Here is a 15,326-nt window from a genome sequence, read left to right as displayed (position 1 = left end):
ATGTCTAGATACCCGCTTCACACATTGACAACACAAAAAGTAGATTGTTATAATCATGGTTTGATAGTAAAATATGTTTGGTAAAGTAATTGTCTGTACATTACATGTTGTTCAAGTTAATGGTATTCATATCTCTGCATGATAAATGATAAATGGGTTATACTTGTACAGCGCTTTTCTACCTTCAAGGTACTCAAAGCGCTTTGACAGTATTTCTACATTCACCCATTCACACACACATTCACACACTGATGGCGGGAGCTGCCATGCAAAGCGCTAACCAGCAGCCATCAGGAGCAAGGGTGAAGTGTCTTGCCCAAGGACACAACGGACGTGACTAGCATGGTAGAAGGTGGGGATTGAACCCCAGTAACCAGCAACCCTCCGATTGCTGGCACGGCCACTCTACCAACTTCGCCACGCCGTCCAATGACAATGTTTTAACCTTCTCTGTTTATTAATACAATTTAATAGTCAGCCTGCTAAACATTCTGTATTTGCAGACTATCAATCAGAACAGGTTATAACATAATATACACTTTGTTTCAATCAGCCAAAAAATATCACAGATTGCATTACAAAACATATTTTATTAAGCATGATTATAATATAACACAATATTTCATTTTGGTTGTTAGACCAGATTCGATGTGTAGCGCTATTCGCCACACCTAGTGTGTGTGTGACAATCATTGGTACTTTAACTTTATTATTGTGAAGCCGGAAGTATGTGATTGGTATGAGACAAGGTGTCTTGACATGTTTTGACGAGACACCTTCTAAACTCTAAACTTCCTGCTTACTGTCGTTCTTTTCTGCTGAGCTTTTAATTCTATCTTACTAAAGCAGTTTGGGCAACAATCTACATTCAATAACATCAATGCACTCAACCGTAATCAAAACACGGAAGTAAAGTTCCAGCCCTCTACAGGCGGCAAAGCGCATAGGCATGCTTTTGCTCCAATGATGTCGTCTCACGGCGATCGAAGATAAAATAGTCTTGTCTTGTCAGGAGAATGACTTGCCATGGCTTTGGACAAAGGATTTCCATAATGTACCATTTTTATTTTGCATTTCTGCTAACTATGTTCAAGCTTGTGACTTAACAGTAACTGAACGCCAATACCTTTCCTTAAAGGCCTACTGAAAGCCACTACTACCGACCACGCAGTCTGATAGTTTATATATCAATGATGAAATCTTAACATTATAACACATGCCAATACGGCCGGGTTAACTTATAAAGTGACAGTTTAAATTTGCCGCTAAACTTCCGGTTCGAAACGCCTCTGAGGATGACGTATGCGCGTGACGTAGACCGGCGAACACGGGTATGCCTTCCACATTGAAGCCAATACGAAAAAGCTCTGTTTTCATTTCATAATTCCACAGTATTCTGGACATCTGTGTTCGTGAATCTGTTTCAATCATGTTCATTGCATTATGGAGAAGGAAGCTGAGCAAGCAAAGAAGAAAGTTGTCGGTGCGAAATGGACGTATTTTTCGAACGTAGTCAGCCACAACAGTACACAGCCGGCGCTTCTTTGTTTACATTCCCGAAAGATGCAGTCAAGATGGAAGAACTCGGATAACAGAGACTCTAACCAGGAGGACTTTTGACTTCGATACACAGACGCCTGTAGAGAACTGGGACAACACAGACTCTTACCAGGATTACTTTGATTTGGATGACAAAGACGCAGACGTGCTACTGTGAGTATGCAGCTTTGGCTTCTAAACATTTGATCGCTTGACCGTATGTGCGCAACTTTTTTTTGCGTATGTACGTAACTTTTTAAAAATATATAAGCTTTATGAACCTTGGGTTAGGTGAACGGTCTTTTGGGCTGAGTGATTGTGTGTGTTGATCAGGTGTTTGAATTGTATTGGCGTGTTCTATGGAGCTAGGAGCTAGCATAGGAGCTAGGAGCTAGCATAACACGTACCGTACCGTACGTGCGCGTCACGTACGTAACTTTTTAAAAATATATAAGCTTTATGAACCTTGGGTTAGGTGAACGGTCTTTTGGGCTGAGTGATTGTGTGTGTTGATCAGGTGTATGAATTGTATTGGCGTGTTCTATGGAGCTAGGAGCTAGCAGAGGAGCTAGGAGCTAGCATAACAAACACGCAGGTGTTTTTATGCAGGATTAATTTGTGGCATGTTAAATATAAGCCTGGTTGTGTTGTGGCTAATAGAGTATATATATGTCTTGTGTTTATTTACTGTTGTAGTCATTCCCAGCTGAATATCAGGTCACCCCCGGCTCTCACAGCATCTTCCCTATCTGAATAGCTTCAACTCCCCACTAGTCCTTCACTTGCACTTTACTCATCCACAAATCTTTCATCCTCGCTCAAATTAATGGGGAAATTGTCGCTTTCTCGGTCCGAATCTCTCTCACTTCATGCGGCCATCATTGTAAACAATAGGGAACTTTGCGTATATGTTCAACTGACTACGTCACGCTACTTCCGGTAGGGGCAAGCCTTTTTTTTATCAGATACCAAAAGTTGCAATCTTTATCGTCGTTGTTCTATACTAAATCCTTTCAGCAAAAATATGGCAATATCGCGAAATGATCAAGTATGACACATAGAATAGATCTGCTATCCCCGTTTAAATAAAAACAATTCATTTCAGTAGGCCTTTAAGCTAAAAACGGACCGAGGGTCAAAAAGGAGTCAAGACGTATGCGTGTTAAAAAAATTGGCATCCTCAAAAGAACTTATAGTTGACACTTTATTATCGCGTTAACTTTGACAGCACTGATTGTAATATATCACAGTTATATACCATATTTTTTGGACTATAAGGCGCACTTAAAGTCCTTTTATTTTCTCAAAAATTGACAGTGCACCTTATAACCCGGTGCGCCTAATGTACGGCATCATTATGGTTGTGCTAGCCGACCTTGAAGCAATTTTGTTTGGTACATGGTGTAATGATAAGTGTGACCAGAAGATGGCAGTCACCCATAAGAGGTTTGTATAGACTGCAATATGATGTCAGTAAACAACACCAAAACTTTAAATGTTCCATTGAGAATATAGAACATTGCACACAGCGCTAAAAAAATCTGTCAACATGTTTTATTACGATTTCAGTAAGCTATGAAGCCACACCGCTTGATGGATTGTCGGAGCATTAAACATACAAGTATTATTATGGTGCGTGGATAAGGACTGCAAAATGGCACCTATAAGCAGACATATTACCTGGTGTTTTGTTTCGCAATATTATGCAAAACCAACTTTTCTTACCTTCTGGTACCTGCTGATGTGTGTTTGGGATCTGCATAAGTCCTGAAAATGTGTGTGTCCGCAATTGTAGTTTGTGCCGACGCCGTACACATACGTTTCTTCTTTTTCTCGACCTTCTTATGTGGCATTCACCTTCCGCTGTTGCCATTTCTAATATAAAGTAGTGTAAAGTTCTTACTTATATCTGTCAGTCGACCAGCTGTCAAAGCGTTAAAAACTGTAGTGAGTTTACATAATTCACCCACGGAACTTTAGTTATTAGAGCAGGGGTCCCCAAACTTTTTGACTCGGGGGCCGCATTGGGTTAAAACAATTTGGCCGGGGGCCTGGCTGTATATATATATATATATATATATATATATATATATATATATATATATATATATATATATATATATGCACATATATATATATATATGCACATATATATATATATATATATATATATATATATATATATATATATATATATATATATATATATATATATATATATATATATATGCACATATATATATATATATATATATATATATACACATATATATATATATATATATATACACATATATATATATATATATATATATATATATATATACACATATATATATATATATATATATATACACATATATATATATATATACACATATATATATATATATATATATATATATATATATATATATATATATATATATATATATATATATATATATATATATATATATATATATATATATATATATATATATATATATATATATATATATATATATATATATATATATATATATATATATATATATATATATATATATATATATATAAGGCACTTTCCGCGCGCGCGATGATGTCACGTTATCGATGAGAAAATGCATTTTTAGACAATATGATTTGCCTGAGTGGCTAGGAGACACTGTGAGTAGCAAGTACAAAGTAGATAATAAAAAAAATAATACATTTTTTTTTTTTTTTTTTTTTTAAATGTATTTATTTTTGTTTATACTTGGGACTTCCTGCGGGCCTGATTTTGGACGCTGGCGGGCCAGATCCGGCCCGCGGGCCGTAGTTTGGGGACCCCTGTATTAGAGGGTTCCGGTCAGACAACACATTTACGGCGTTGATGTTGCATTATTCTTGAGATGCTGCTCTGTTATTGATTGAAGTAAAGTCTGAATGTCATTAAAACAGTTAGCTCCATCTTTTGACACTTCTTCCACTCCCGTCCTTGCACGCTACACCGCTACAAAAAAGATGACGGAGAAAAGACGCTGTCGAAGTTGAGCCACGTAAATAAGACCGCCCACTAAACGGCGCATCCTGAAGAGACGCTCAGAAAGCTACTTGAAGATGATCTGTAAAACATAATCTATGCAACATTTTCACCAAAGAACCACCATCACATGTTGTGTGGACCACAAGATAGTGTTTTAAATTTAGAAAAATACAGTAATGATAGGTTTTAATATGATTATGCAAACAAAGCCAATTGGTAGTTAACTTGATCACTCTAGAGACAAGCATTAAAGGCCTACTGAAATTAGATTTTCTTATTTAAACGGGGATAGCAGGTCCATTCTATGTGTCATACTTGATCATTTCGCAATATTGCCATATTTTTGCTGAAAGGATTTAGTAGAGAACATCGACGATAAAGTTCACAACTTTTGGTCGCTGATAAAAAAAAGCCTTGCCTGTACCGGAAGTAGCGTGACGTCACAGGTTGTGGAGCTCCTCACATCTGCACATTGTTTACAATCATGGACGCCAGCAGCGTGAGCGATTCGGACCGAGAAAGCGACGTTTACCCCATTAATTTGAGCAAGGATGAAAGATTTGTGGATGAGGAAAGTGAAAGTGAAGGATTAGAGGGCAGTGGAAGCGATTTAGATAGGGAAGATGCTGTGAGAGGCGGGTGGGACCTGATATTCAGCTGGGAATGACTAAAACAGTAAATAAACACAAGACATATATATACTCTATTAGCCACAACACAACCAGGCTTGTATTTAATATGCCACAAATTAATCCGCATAACAAACACCTCCCCCCTCCCGTCCATATAACCGACCAATACAAATCAAACACCCGCACAACACACTCAATCCCACAGCCCAAAGTACCGTTCACTTCCGCAAAGTTCATACAGCACATATATTTCCCCAAAGTTACGTATGTGACATGCACATAGCGGCACAAATGTTTGGAAGAAAGCTGCGTATCTGCTATCCAACTCAAAGTCCTCCTGGTTGTGTTGCTGCAGCCAGCCGCTAATACACCGCTTCCCACCTACAGCTTTCTTCTTTGCTGTCTTCATTGTCCATTAAACAAATTGCAAAAGATTCACCAACGCAGATGTCCTGAATACTGTGGAATTTTGCGATGAAAACAGAGCTGTTTGTATTGGGACACAATGGTGTCCCGATACTTCCGCTCAATCCGTGACGTCACGCGCAAACGTCATCATACCGAGACGTTTTCAGCCGGATATTTCCCGGGAAATTTAAAATTGCACTTTATAAGTTAACCCGGCCGTATTGGCATGTGTTGCAATGTTAAGATTTCATCATTGATATATAAACTATCAGACTGCGTGGTCGGTAGTAGTGGGTTTCAGTAGGCCTTTAATACAAGTATGCACTGCAAGGGATGCATCTCATCAAAAAGGCAGAAAAAAAGCCAGTTCAAAAGCCTCCAAAGTAAGACAAAACTGTGTACTGCTGTGCAACTACAAATTTCCCCAGTGAAAAGAAGGAAAGCTTCCAGGGATACAGGAAGTGCAAGAGAGTTGGAGGGTGACAAAGAGGCTCAGAAAGAAAGAGGCGGTACAAAAGAAGATGGTGGCCTTGTGCCTTTAGAGCTGAAAAGACAGACGACTGTTTCCTGAAAGTCTGCCATGCCGGCGTTCACAAGGTTGCTCGCTTTCTTGGACTTTCCTCTGTGCTTTTTTGCAAGGCAAACGCTCCAGCTTTCAGTCTTCACGCTCAGTCTCTCAGTCCTGTCGCGTAAACATTCTATTACGGTTGTTTAGGACCACAACCACTAAGTCAAGATGAAATACACGTTGCTGTCAAAGTTCAATACCGAGGTAGTTTGAATCAAATATTGGCCCTAGTGTGTGAATGTTGTCTATCTGTGTTGGCCCTGCGATGACGTGGCGACTTGTCCAGGGTGTGCCCCGCCTTCCGCCCGAATGCAGCTGAGATAAGCTCCAGCACCCCCTTGCGACGCCGATAGGGACAAGCGGTAGAAAATTGTTTCATCTGACATCACATGGACAAATTTCTGTGGTCAGATGAAACAAAAATTGAGCTGTTTGGTCACAATACCCAGCAATGTGTTTGGAGGAGAAAAGGTGAGGCCTTTAATCCCAGGAACACCATGCCTACCGTCAAGCATGGTGGTGGGCCTGTTTTGCCACCAATGGAACTGGTGTTTTACAGAGAGTAAATAGGACAATGGAAAAGGAGGATTACCTCCAAATTCATCAGAACAACCTAAAATCATCAGTCCGGAGGTTGGGACTAGGGTGCAGTTGGGTGTTCCAACAGGACAATGACCCCAAACACACGTCAAAAGTGGTAAAGGAATGGCTAAATCAGGCCAGAATGAAGTTTTTAGAATGACCTTCCCAAAGTCCTGACTTAAATGTGTGGACAATGCTGAAGAAACAAGTCCATGTCAGAAAACCAACACATTTAGCTGAATTTCACCAATTTTGTCAAGAAGAGCGGTCAAAAATTCAACCAGAAGCTTGTGGATGGCTACCAAAAGCGCCTTATTGCAGTGAAACTTGCCAAGGGACATGTAACCAAATATTACCATTGCTGTATGTATACTTTTGACCCAGCAGATTTGGTCACATTTTCAGTAGACCCATAATTAATTCATAAAAGAACCAAACTTCATGAATGTTTTTTGTGACCAACAAGTATGTGCTCCAATCACTCTATCACAGTTGTAGAAATAATTGGAAACTCATGACAGCCATGACATCATATTCTTTACAAGTGTATGTCAACTTTTGACCACGACTGTATATGATAATAGCTTCAATATAGAGATGACTTGTTTTTACACTCCACTGGTATTTGAAATGGCACAGTCTCGTGTTGCAATGAAAAGCCTCCATTATCTAAGAATTTAATAGCACATAAACTTGCCGCCTGATCAGGTGTTACAATACTCGTATAATTGTGCTTAATCAAACTCATGTGGTCGGCGTCTATAATGTCTTTGCCAAAACTGACATAATTGGAGAGTGTTGCTGATGTGGAACCTCTTCCAAGTCTTGCTGAAAGTCTGAGTCACAAGGTCAACCATGAGCAGCAATTACGCATTGCATAGCGCTGTACATGTACTGCTGTAGTAGACTCCAGCGATGCGCATGGCAGCTGTTGCAGAAACAAAACAGCCGCCACAACATAACGTAGGGCTTATTTTGGACTGGACTCTCACACTATTAAATAGATCCACTCGACGTCCATTGGAGGGTCCAAGGTTTCTCATTGTAGCCCATTGGATTGAGTTTTGATCTGAGCCGAGGATGTCTTTGTGGCTTGTGCAGCCCTTTGAGACACTTGTGATTTAGGGCTATATAAATAAACTTTGATTGATTGATTGATTTTCCCATGAATACAGAAAACAAATATGTACCTCATATCACATAACTTGTATGCATTTTTTGGTAACACTTTATTTTAAGATACACATATTCACCATTAATTAGTTCAGTGGTTCTTAACCTTGTTGGAGGTACCGAACCCCACCAGTTTCATATGCGCCCGAACCCTTCTTTAGTGAAAAATAAAATGTTTTTTTCTTAATTTAATCTTAATTTATAAATATTAATCATGAAATGATGTTATTATATTAAAGAAATACTAATAAAGATATATTTTACAAACAGAAAGTTACAGGAATGTACACATGATCCCATGTTTACATCTCATTGTGCAACATGTGAATGTTTTAATGGGAACTAAATGAGATATCAATCAATCAATCAATCAATGTTTATTTATATAGCCCTAAATCACAAGTGTCTCAAAGGGCTGTACAAGCCACAACGACATCCTCGGTACAGAGCCCACATACGGGCAAGGAAAACTCACCCCAGTGGGACGTCAATGTGAATGACTATGAGAGACCTTGGAGAGGACCGCATATGTGGGTAAACCCCCCCTCTAGGGGAGACCGAGACGGGTCAGCAGCGTAGAGATGTCCCCATCCGATGGACAGGCTAGCGGTCCACCCTGAAGGTGTACACATTATTTCCAAAGCCAGAACCCCACCCAGACATACAATACCAGTGCACAGCTCATGAAAAACAATATTTTTTGTTATTGTCATTGTAAGTGGGCCAAAACACTTATATTAGAAAATAATCTCATGGAAATGACTGCTGTCATTTGATTATAATAATAAAACATTTAACTTGTTATTTAGTCAGGTTTGGGACAGGTGTGCTGCAGGTGTGGCCACAGTGCATGTCTGACGTCGCTCACATGTGCTCCACTGAATGCTCAAAGAGTTTTTACGTTTGCTCACGCATATGGAAAATTAGAGGGAACATTGTTTGGGGGTATCCATAATACGTCGATAGGGAGAAGTTTTTATTTATACGATGAGTCGGGTGCGTCTTGACCTCTGCGGCGGAGGCTCCGCCGAACCCCTGAGGCCGACTCGCCGAACCCCTAGGGTTCGATCGAACCCAGGTTAAAAACCACTGAATTAGTTGCTTGTTAACATGCAAATTAGTAACATATTGGCTCTTAATTAGTCATTATTAAGTATTTATTGATGCCTTATTCTGCATGGCCTTATTATACAAGCAGTAAGCCATTAACTAAGAGTCTTCCCTAACCCTAACCGCAACCCTATGTAAAGCAACTAATTAATGGTGAATATGTTCCCCATACTAAAGTGTTACCCATTTTTTTTTATCCTAACAAAAGCGGTGAATCGTCGAAAGGTAAACATTCACTCAATGCCAAACTTTCCCCTCAGCTTGGGAAGTTGGCATACCACTGCAGCAGACATTCTCTTCCTCTTGCTTCATGTTTTTTGGATGGCGGCAGCTTGTAGTTTGGACTCCTAAAGGTTCCAAAATAAAGTGTTCAGGCTATTTTGGGCCCAAATATGTTCCTCGGTTGGTCACACAGGTCTAAAGGTCAAAAAAGGCTGAGCGGAGAAGAATAAAATGGCTTCTTCTGTCCCGTCTCGTTCCGCGCACGTGCTTATGTGCGTCTCAGCAGGACACTTTTTTACGTATTCAGGGTAGTCTGAAAGAAGCTCTGATTACAGGCATAATTAAAAGCAATGTTAATTGATGTTGAGGCCAACAGCGGATCAGTTCATTAAGGACCTCTATACAAGTCGCCTGCATTCCACTCAATGGTAAATGAAGCAGCATTATTAATCTGCTACACCCAGGGGACAAGTCAAGTGTGAAGGAGAGAGATGTAGAGAAGTAGAGGGCTCTCTCTACATCGATCTTTCAAACATTGATCCCGATGGTCAATATTTGATGCTGATAGATTGGGGCAAACAGAGAGGTGAGATGAGAAGTTCATTCTATTAGCCCAATCAAACTGACTTCAGAGACCTGCAACCATCTATTACACAACACACACCATCTATTACACAACACACACAGCCATGCTTTTCCTCAAATTGCTTCATTACTTCTGCAAATGGTTGGTACGTTGCCATTTGTTTTATTGTGAGCGAGCACGATTATGCCAAAACATAAATTGCTGCCCTTTTTAATTAAATGCCCTATAGTAATGGAGGAATCCATAGCAAGATACACTTGGTTTGTGTGTTTATTTTTGCAATGTGGAGTTATATTCTAGTTCAGTGTTTTTCAACCTTTTCTGAGCCAAGGCACATTGTTTTCCACACACTGTAAGTCTTTGCTGTCGTCCAGCATTCTGTTTTTGTTTACTTTGCAGCCAGTTCAGTTTGAACTTTGTTTTGCATAGCCATCCCTAAACTTCAAAGCCTTTTCTTAGCGGCACTTGCCTTTTGTTTCTTTTTGGTTTAAAGGCCTACTGAAACCCACTACTACCGACCACACAGTCTGATAGTTTATATATCAATGATGAAATCCTAACATTGCAACACATGCCAGTACGGCCGGGTTAGATTAGTAAAGTGCAATTTTAAATTTCCCGTGAAATATTCTGCTGAAAACATCTCGGTATGATGACGTCATGGATTGTAGCGGACATATTGGGACAGCATTGTGGCCAGCTATTAAGTCGTCTGTTTTCATCGCAAAATTCCACAGTATTCTGGACATCTGTGTTGGTGAATCTTTTGCAATTTGTGTAATGAACAATGAAGACAGCAAAGAAGAAAGCTGTAGGTGGGAAGCGGTGTATTAGCGGCCTGCTGCAGCAACACAACCAGGAGGACTTTGAGTTGGATAGAAGACGCGCTTCCGTGAGTACGCAGCTTTGGCTTCCAAACATTTGATTGCTTGCCCGTACGTGTGTGCCGCTATGTGCATGTCACATACGTAAATCTGGGGAAATATATGTGCTGTATAAACTTTACGGAGGTGAACGGTACTTTGGGCTGTGGGATTGAGTGTGTTGTGCGGGTGTTTGAGTTGTATTGGTGGGTTATATGGACGGGAGGGGGGAGGTGTTTGTTATGCGGATTAATTTGTGGCATATTAAATATAAGCCTGGTTGTGTTGTGGCTAATAGAGTATATATATGTCTTGTGTTTATTTACTGTTTTAGTCATTCCCAGCTGAATATCAGGTCCCACCCGCCTCTCACAGTATCTTCCCTATCTGAATCGCTTCCACTGCCCTCTAATCCTTCACTCTCACTTTCCTCATCCACGAATCCTCGCTCAAATTAATGGGGTAATCGTCGCTTTCTCGGTCCGAATCGCTCTCGCTGCTGGTGGCTATGATTGTAAACAATGTGCAGATGTGAGGCGCTCCACAACCTGTGACGTGCAAACTTTATCGTCGATGTTCTCTACTAAATCCTGTCAGCAAAAAAATGGCAATATCGCGAAATGATCAAGTATGATACATAGAATGGACCTGCTATCCCCGGTTAAATAAGAACATTTCATTTCAGTAGGCCTTTAAGCACTAGATACTTTTTTACCTGCACCCTGCCTCCCGCTGTTATCTGCATATTGTGACCACGACAAACCATGTTCCCGACATCTACAAGGCAATTAGCTACCTGCTGCCACCTACTGATATGGAAGAGTATTACACAGTTACTCTGCCGATCTTTAGACAGCACAGACACTCAACAATGGCACATTTGCGGATTATAATTACTGGTTTGCAAAAAATATTTTTAACCCAATTAGGTGGAATTACATAATGTCCCACAGCACACCAGACAATATCTCACGGTACACTAGTGTGCCGCGGCACAGTGGTTGAAAAACACTGTTCTAGTTAACAGGGCTAAATAACTATTCCGTAAATTCTGGACAAAAAGCCCCTACTTTTTTCCTATGTTTCAAACCAGGGGTGTCAAACTCATTTTAGATCGGGGGCCACATGGAGAAAAATCTACTCCCACTTGGGCTGGACTGGTAATATCACGGCACGATAACTTAAAAATAAAGACAACTTCAGATTGTTTTCTTTGTTTAAAAATAGATCAAGCACATTCTGAAAATGTACAAATCATAATGTTGTAGTTTTGTTTTTATGTTGCGGTTAATAGTATTCTATCTTTATTTGTCGTTATTTATACTTTCTGAATAAATGATGTGATAATGTTCATCAGTCAACTCATTGGTGTTAATTTTCAATCTATGAAGATAAAAAAAAAGAAAAACAATCAAATTACAGGACGTTATTTATGTAGTTTGCTCATTTTGCTAACTTTGAAACTATGAAAATTAATATTTTTACATTATTGCTCCTTTCCTTAGATCATTATAGTAGTGTTGTCCAACAAACCGATGGGAAAATTGCTTTGCAATTATAAGTCAAGGTGACAAGCAGATATTAAAGTTCAGCCATTGCGGATTTAATTTCAAAAATAGTGTCAATGACAAAACAAAATGCTTAGAATAGCTTTTTGCATCAAATAATATTGAGTTAAGAACTGTTGTTGCAAGCGGTATACATTTTTTCTGTAAAAATATTTAGCAAAAATGACAATATGCCTTACATTTCCATGGTTTTGCAGGCTGAAGTGATGTGGTGAGCCAGAAGTTTTGGCCTTGAGTTTGACATCTGGGAAGTAAACTATTTAAAATGTTAGTGTGTTAGTTAGTGACATTATAACAATAAAATGGCATTTGTGTCAAAGTATTAGGGTCTTTTTAGGAAGTTAATTAAAATTACTAGTATTTTACTGTAGTGCTGGTGCCTCACAATAAGAAAATACTGGGTTCGATCCCTGGGCTGGGAGTTTTTCTGTGTGGAGATGGTATGTTCTCCCCGAGACTGACCCTCTGCATTTGACCCATCCCCTTGTTCAGCCCCCTGGGAGGGGAGGAGAGCAGTGAGCAGCAGCGGTGGCCGCGCTCAGGAATCATTATAATCAATAAAATGTTTATTTATGTACTTTACAGAGGTGCAGATTATGTTAACTGTTCGAAAAGGACCATGCAGTGTTGTGTTATTATAGTTGTATTCTATTTGCACAAAATGTATATTACAATCTATTCGATTTTCTCTTTATTGTATTTTATTTATAATCCATTTTTATTAACCTACTTTATTTATAACCTACTCTATTTCCTATTCTGCTTGGATTGTTATGTACATTATTGTACACTATTGTTCTAGTGCTTTTCATCGGGCTAAATGTAGGACCTAGCATACTAAAGTTGGTGCCATCGCATGTGTGCTGGTATTATTATAACGGTTCATTGAATCCTTAATATCAAAAGTCAGCCTTAAATTTACCAGAATTTTCTTCAGGATCAATAACATACATTATATACCTTGCCTAAGAACGATGGGGGTTCTCCTTTATCCTATCCTATTATCACCACGTTCAGTTCAGCTCAGTTTCAGTTTATTTGGAACATGCATACGACACAATGTAATGCATCACACATTTCCAGTTGTTTCATTACAGCACCTCCGAAAAGGAGTAGGAAGAAGCAGAGCTTATTTAATCCTACCCCTTTTTCATACCATAGCAATGTTATCCTATTTCCTTGTTCTCTGTAACAGAACAGTGAACAAATAAATAGTATACCATAGTAAGCAAACAAATATTAAATACATAAATAATCTTTGTCTCAATAAAAAAATAAAAAAAATAAAATAAAAAAAAAGTTCAAGATGTTCATCATAATTATTATTCTGTGTACTTTGTGAACACTTGTAGTTTGAACAGTCTCTTAAACTGAATCATATTTGTTGGGAACTCACATGGCTGCAATTGTGGTGACCCCAAGATGCAGGAACCAGCAGACGACGTGCAGGTAAGATGAGTTTTAATTTACTCAAAACAGAAAGTGATGCAGTCGTGCATAAAAGGTCCAAACATAACTGAGGAGTGCTCGAGACATGGCATAAATAGAGACACGCTGATTGGCAGCAGGTGTGGACCGGCTGCCAATCAACAGCAGGTGAGGGAAGAACCACAGTGCTCTGCGGGACAAACAGGAAATGGAAACAAAATAAGAGCACTGACGGGAAGTAAATACAAAAGAAAGAAACAAACAGAAATGAAGTGACAGATCGTCACAATATTGGGTCTTTGTTTGATTTATTTGGTTAATCCATTCCATAATTTAATTCCACATACAGATATGCTAAAGGTTTTGAGTGTTGTACGAGCATACAAATGTTTTAAATTAGATTTTCCTCTAAGGTTATATTTTTCCTCTTTTGTTGAGATTGTACATTCTTGGGTAGCAGGTTATAGTTTGCTTTATACATCATTTTAGCTGTTTGCAAATGCACCAAATTGTTGAATTTCAATAATTGTGATTTAATAAATAAAGGGTTTGTATGTTCTCAATATCCAACCTTATGTATTATTCTAATTGATCTTTTTTGTAACACGGTTAGTGAATGAAGCGCACGTTTGTAGTTGTTTCCCCATATTTCTACACTATAACTCAGATATGGTAACACTAGCGAGCAGTAGAGAATATGAAGTGATTTTTGGTCTAGAATAGGGGTGTCCAAACTTTTTCCACTGAGGACCGCACACGGAAAAAATAAAGCATGTGGGGGCCATTTTGATATTTTTCATTTTCAAACCATAACAAAATATATGCATTTTTTATTTATTTTACCTTATTTTACCATAAAGGGTCTCAGTCATTAAAATGTTAAAAATAAGTCAGATTATTATTATTTTTTAATTATTTAACGCTTACAGCAAATCTCTATATCAACTCCAAGTTGATATAAAGTAATACAAATGAAAAAAAATGTTTTATGGCTTTTCTGTCAAAAACAACTTAGTTTTTTTTTTATAGTAAAACTGAAATATGCAGTATTTAGTCATTAGAGCCCTAAAAGATCAATAATGCAGGACACCATTGATTTTAATTATTACATATTTTTGAGTAATCACAGTGAAAAGATAAATAAAAAATCACTAAATATATTTGGGATCCAAAAGGTGCCCCACTCATAAAGTGATACATTTTTATTAGGTTTTTCTTTTACTTTCAACACTTAAGCTACGAGATCAACTTCAGATATATCTGTCGATTTTACGCTGGAACAATTATTTTGTTTGTTTTATGCGCTTTTGTCAAAGAAAACTTTGATGTTTTTATATGGCTACTACACAATATATGCAATATTTACCACATAAAACATTTTAAAGTGAAATATTTGAAGTAATTGGAGCCCATGAAAATAATTCATTATAACATGGAATTTTTTGTCATTATTTTTTTTTTTTTGGAGCAATGGCAAAAAAAGAAAAATGAAGAAAGACAAAAGAAAAGAAAAAAATAGCATGCATGGCAGCTTTTGTGTCAACATTGCAACTTTTTCTCGTTAGATTTCACCTCATTCCACTTTTTTTAATGTTCTTTTTTATTTTTACAGTAGTATTTCCAGAATGTGTGGCGGGCCG

The 15,326-nt window shown here is 38.3% G+C and overlaps 1 long non-coding RNA gene and 1 pseudogene across 1 annotated transcript in view; both read right to left on the bottom strand.

The window, feature by feature from the left end:
• Nucleotides 1-13,780, bottom strand: part of LOC133654238 (uncharacterized) — a 16,791-nt gene extending 3,011 nt beyond the window's left edge. The window contains exons 1-2 of the long non-coding RNA XR_009826860.1: nt 13,655-13,780; nt 12,438-12,514 (exon numbers count right to left, since the gene is read on the bottom strand). This is a non-coding gene — a long non-coding RNA (uncharacterized LOC133654238). The remainder of the gene's footprint in view (nt 1-12,437; nt 12,515-13,654) is intronic.
• The window catches only part of LOC133654406 (histone-lysine N-methyltransferase PRDM16-like), a 751,541-nt pseudogene that overhangs the window by 452,118 nt on the left and 284,097 nt on the right, over nt 1-15,326 (bottom strand).

The sequence above is a fragment of the Entelurus aequoreus genome, linkage group LG07 (genome assembly GCF_033978785.1).
Source record: "Entelurus aequoreus isolate RoL-2023_Sb linkage group LG07, RoL_Eaeq_v1.1, whole genome shotgun sequence".
NCBI lineage: Eukaryota > Metazoa > Chordata > Actinopteri > Syngnathiformes > Syngnathidae > Entelurus > Entelurus aequoreus.
Note: the sequence above shows the minus strand (reverse complement) of the source record. Positions and strands in the feature narration are given on the sequence as shown.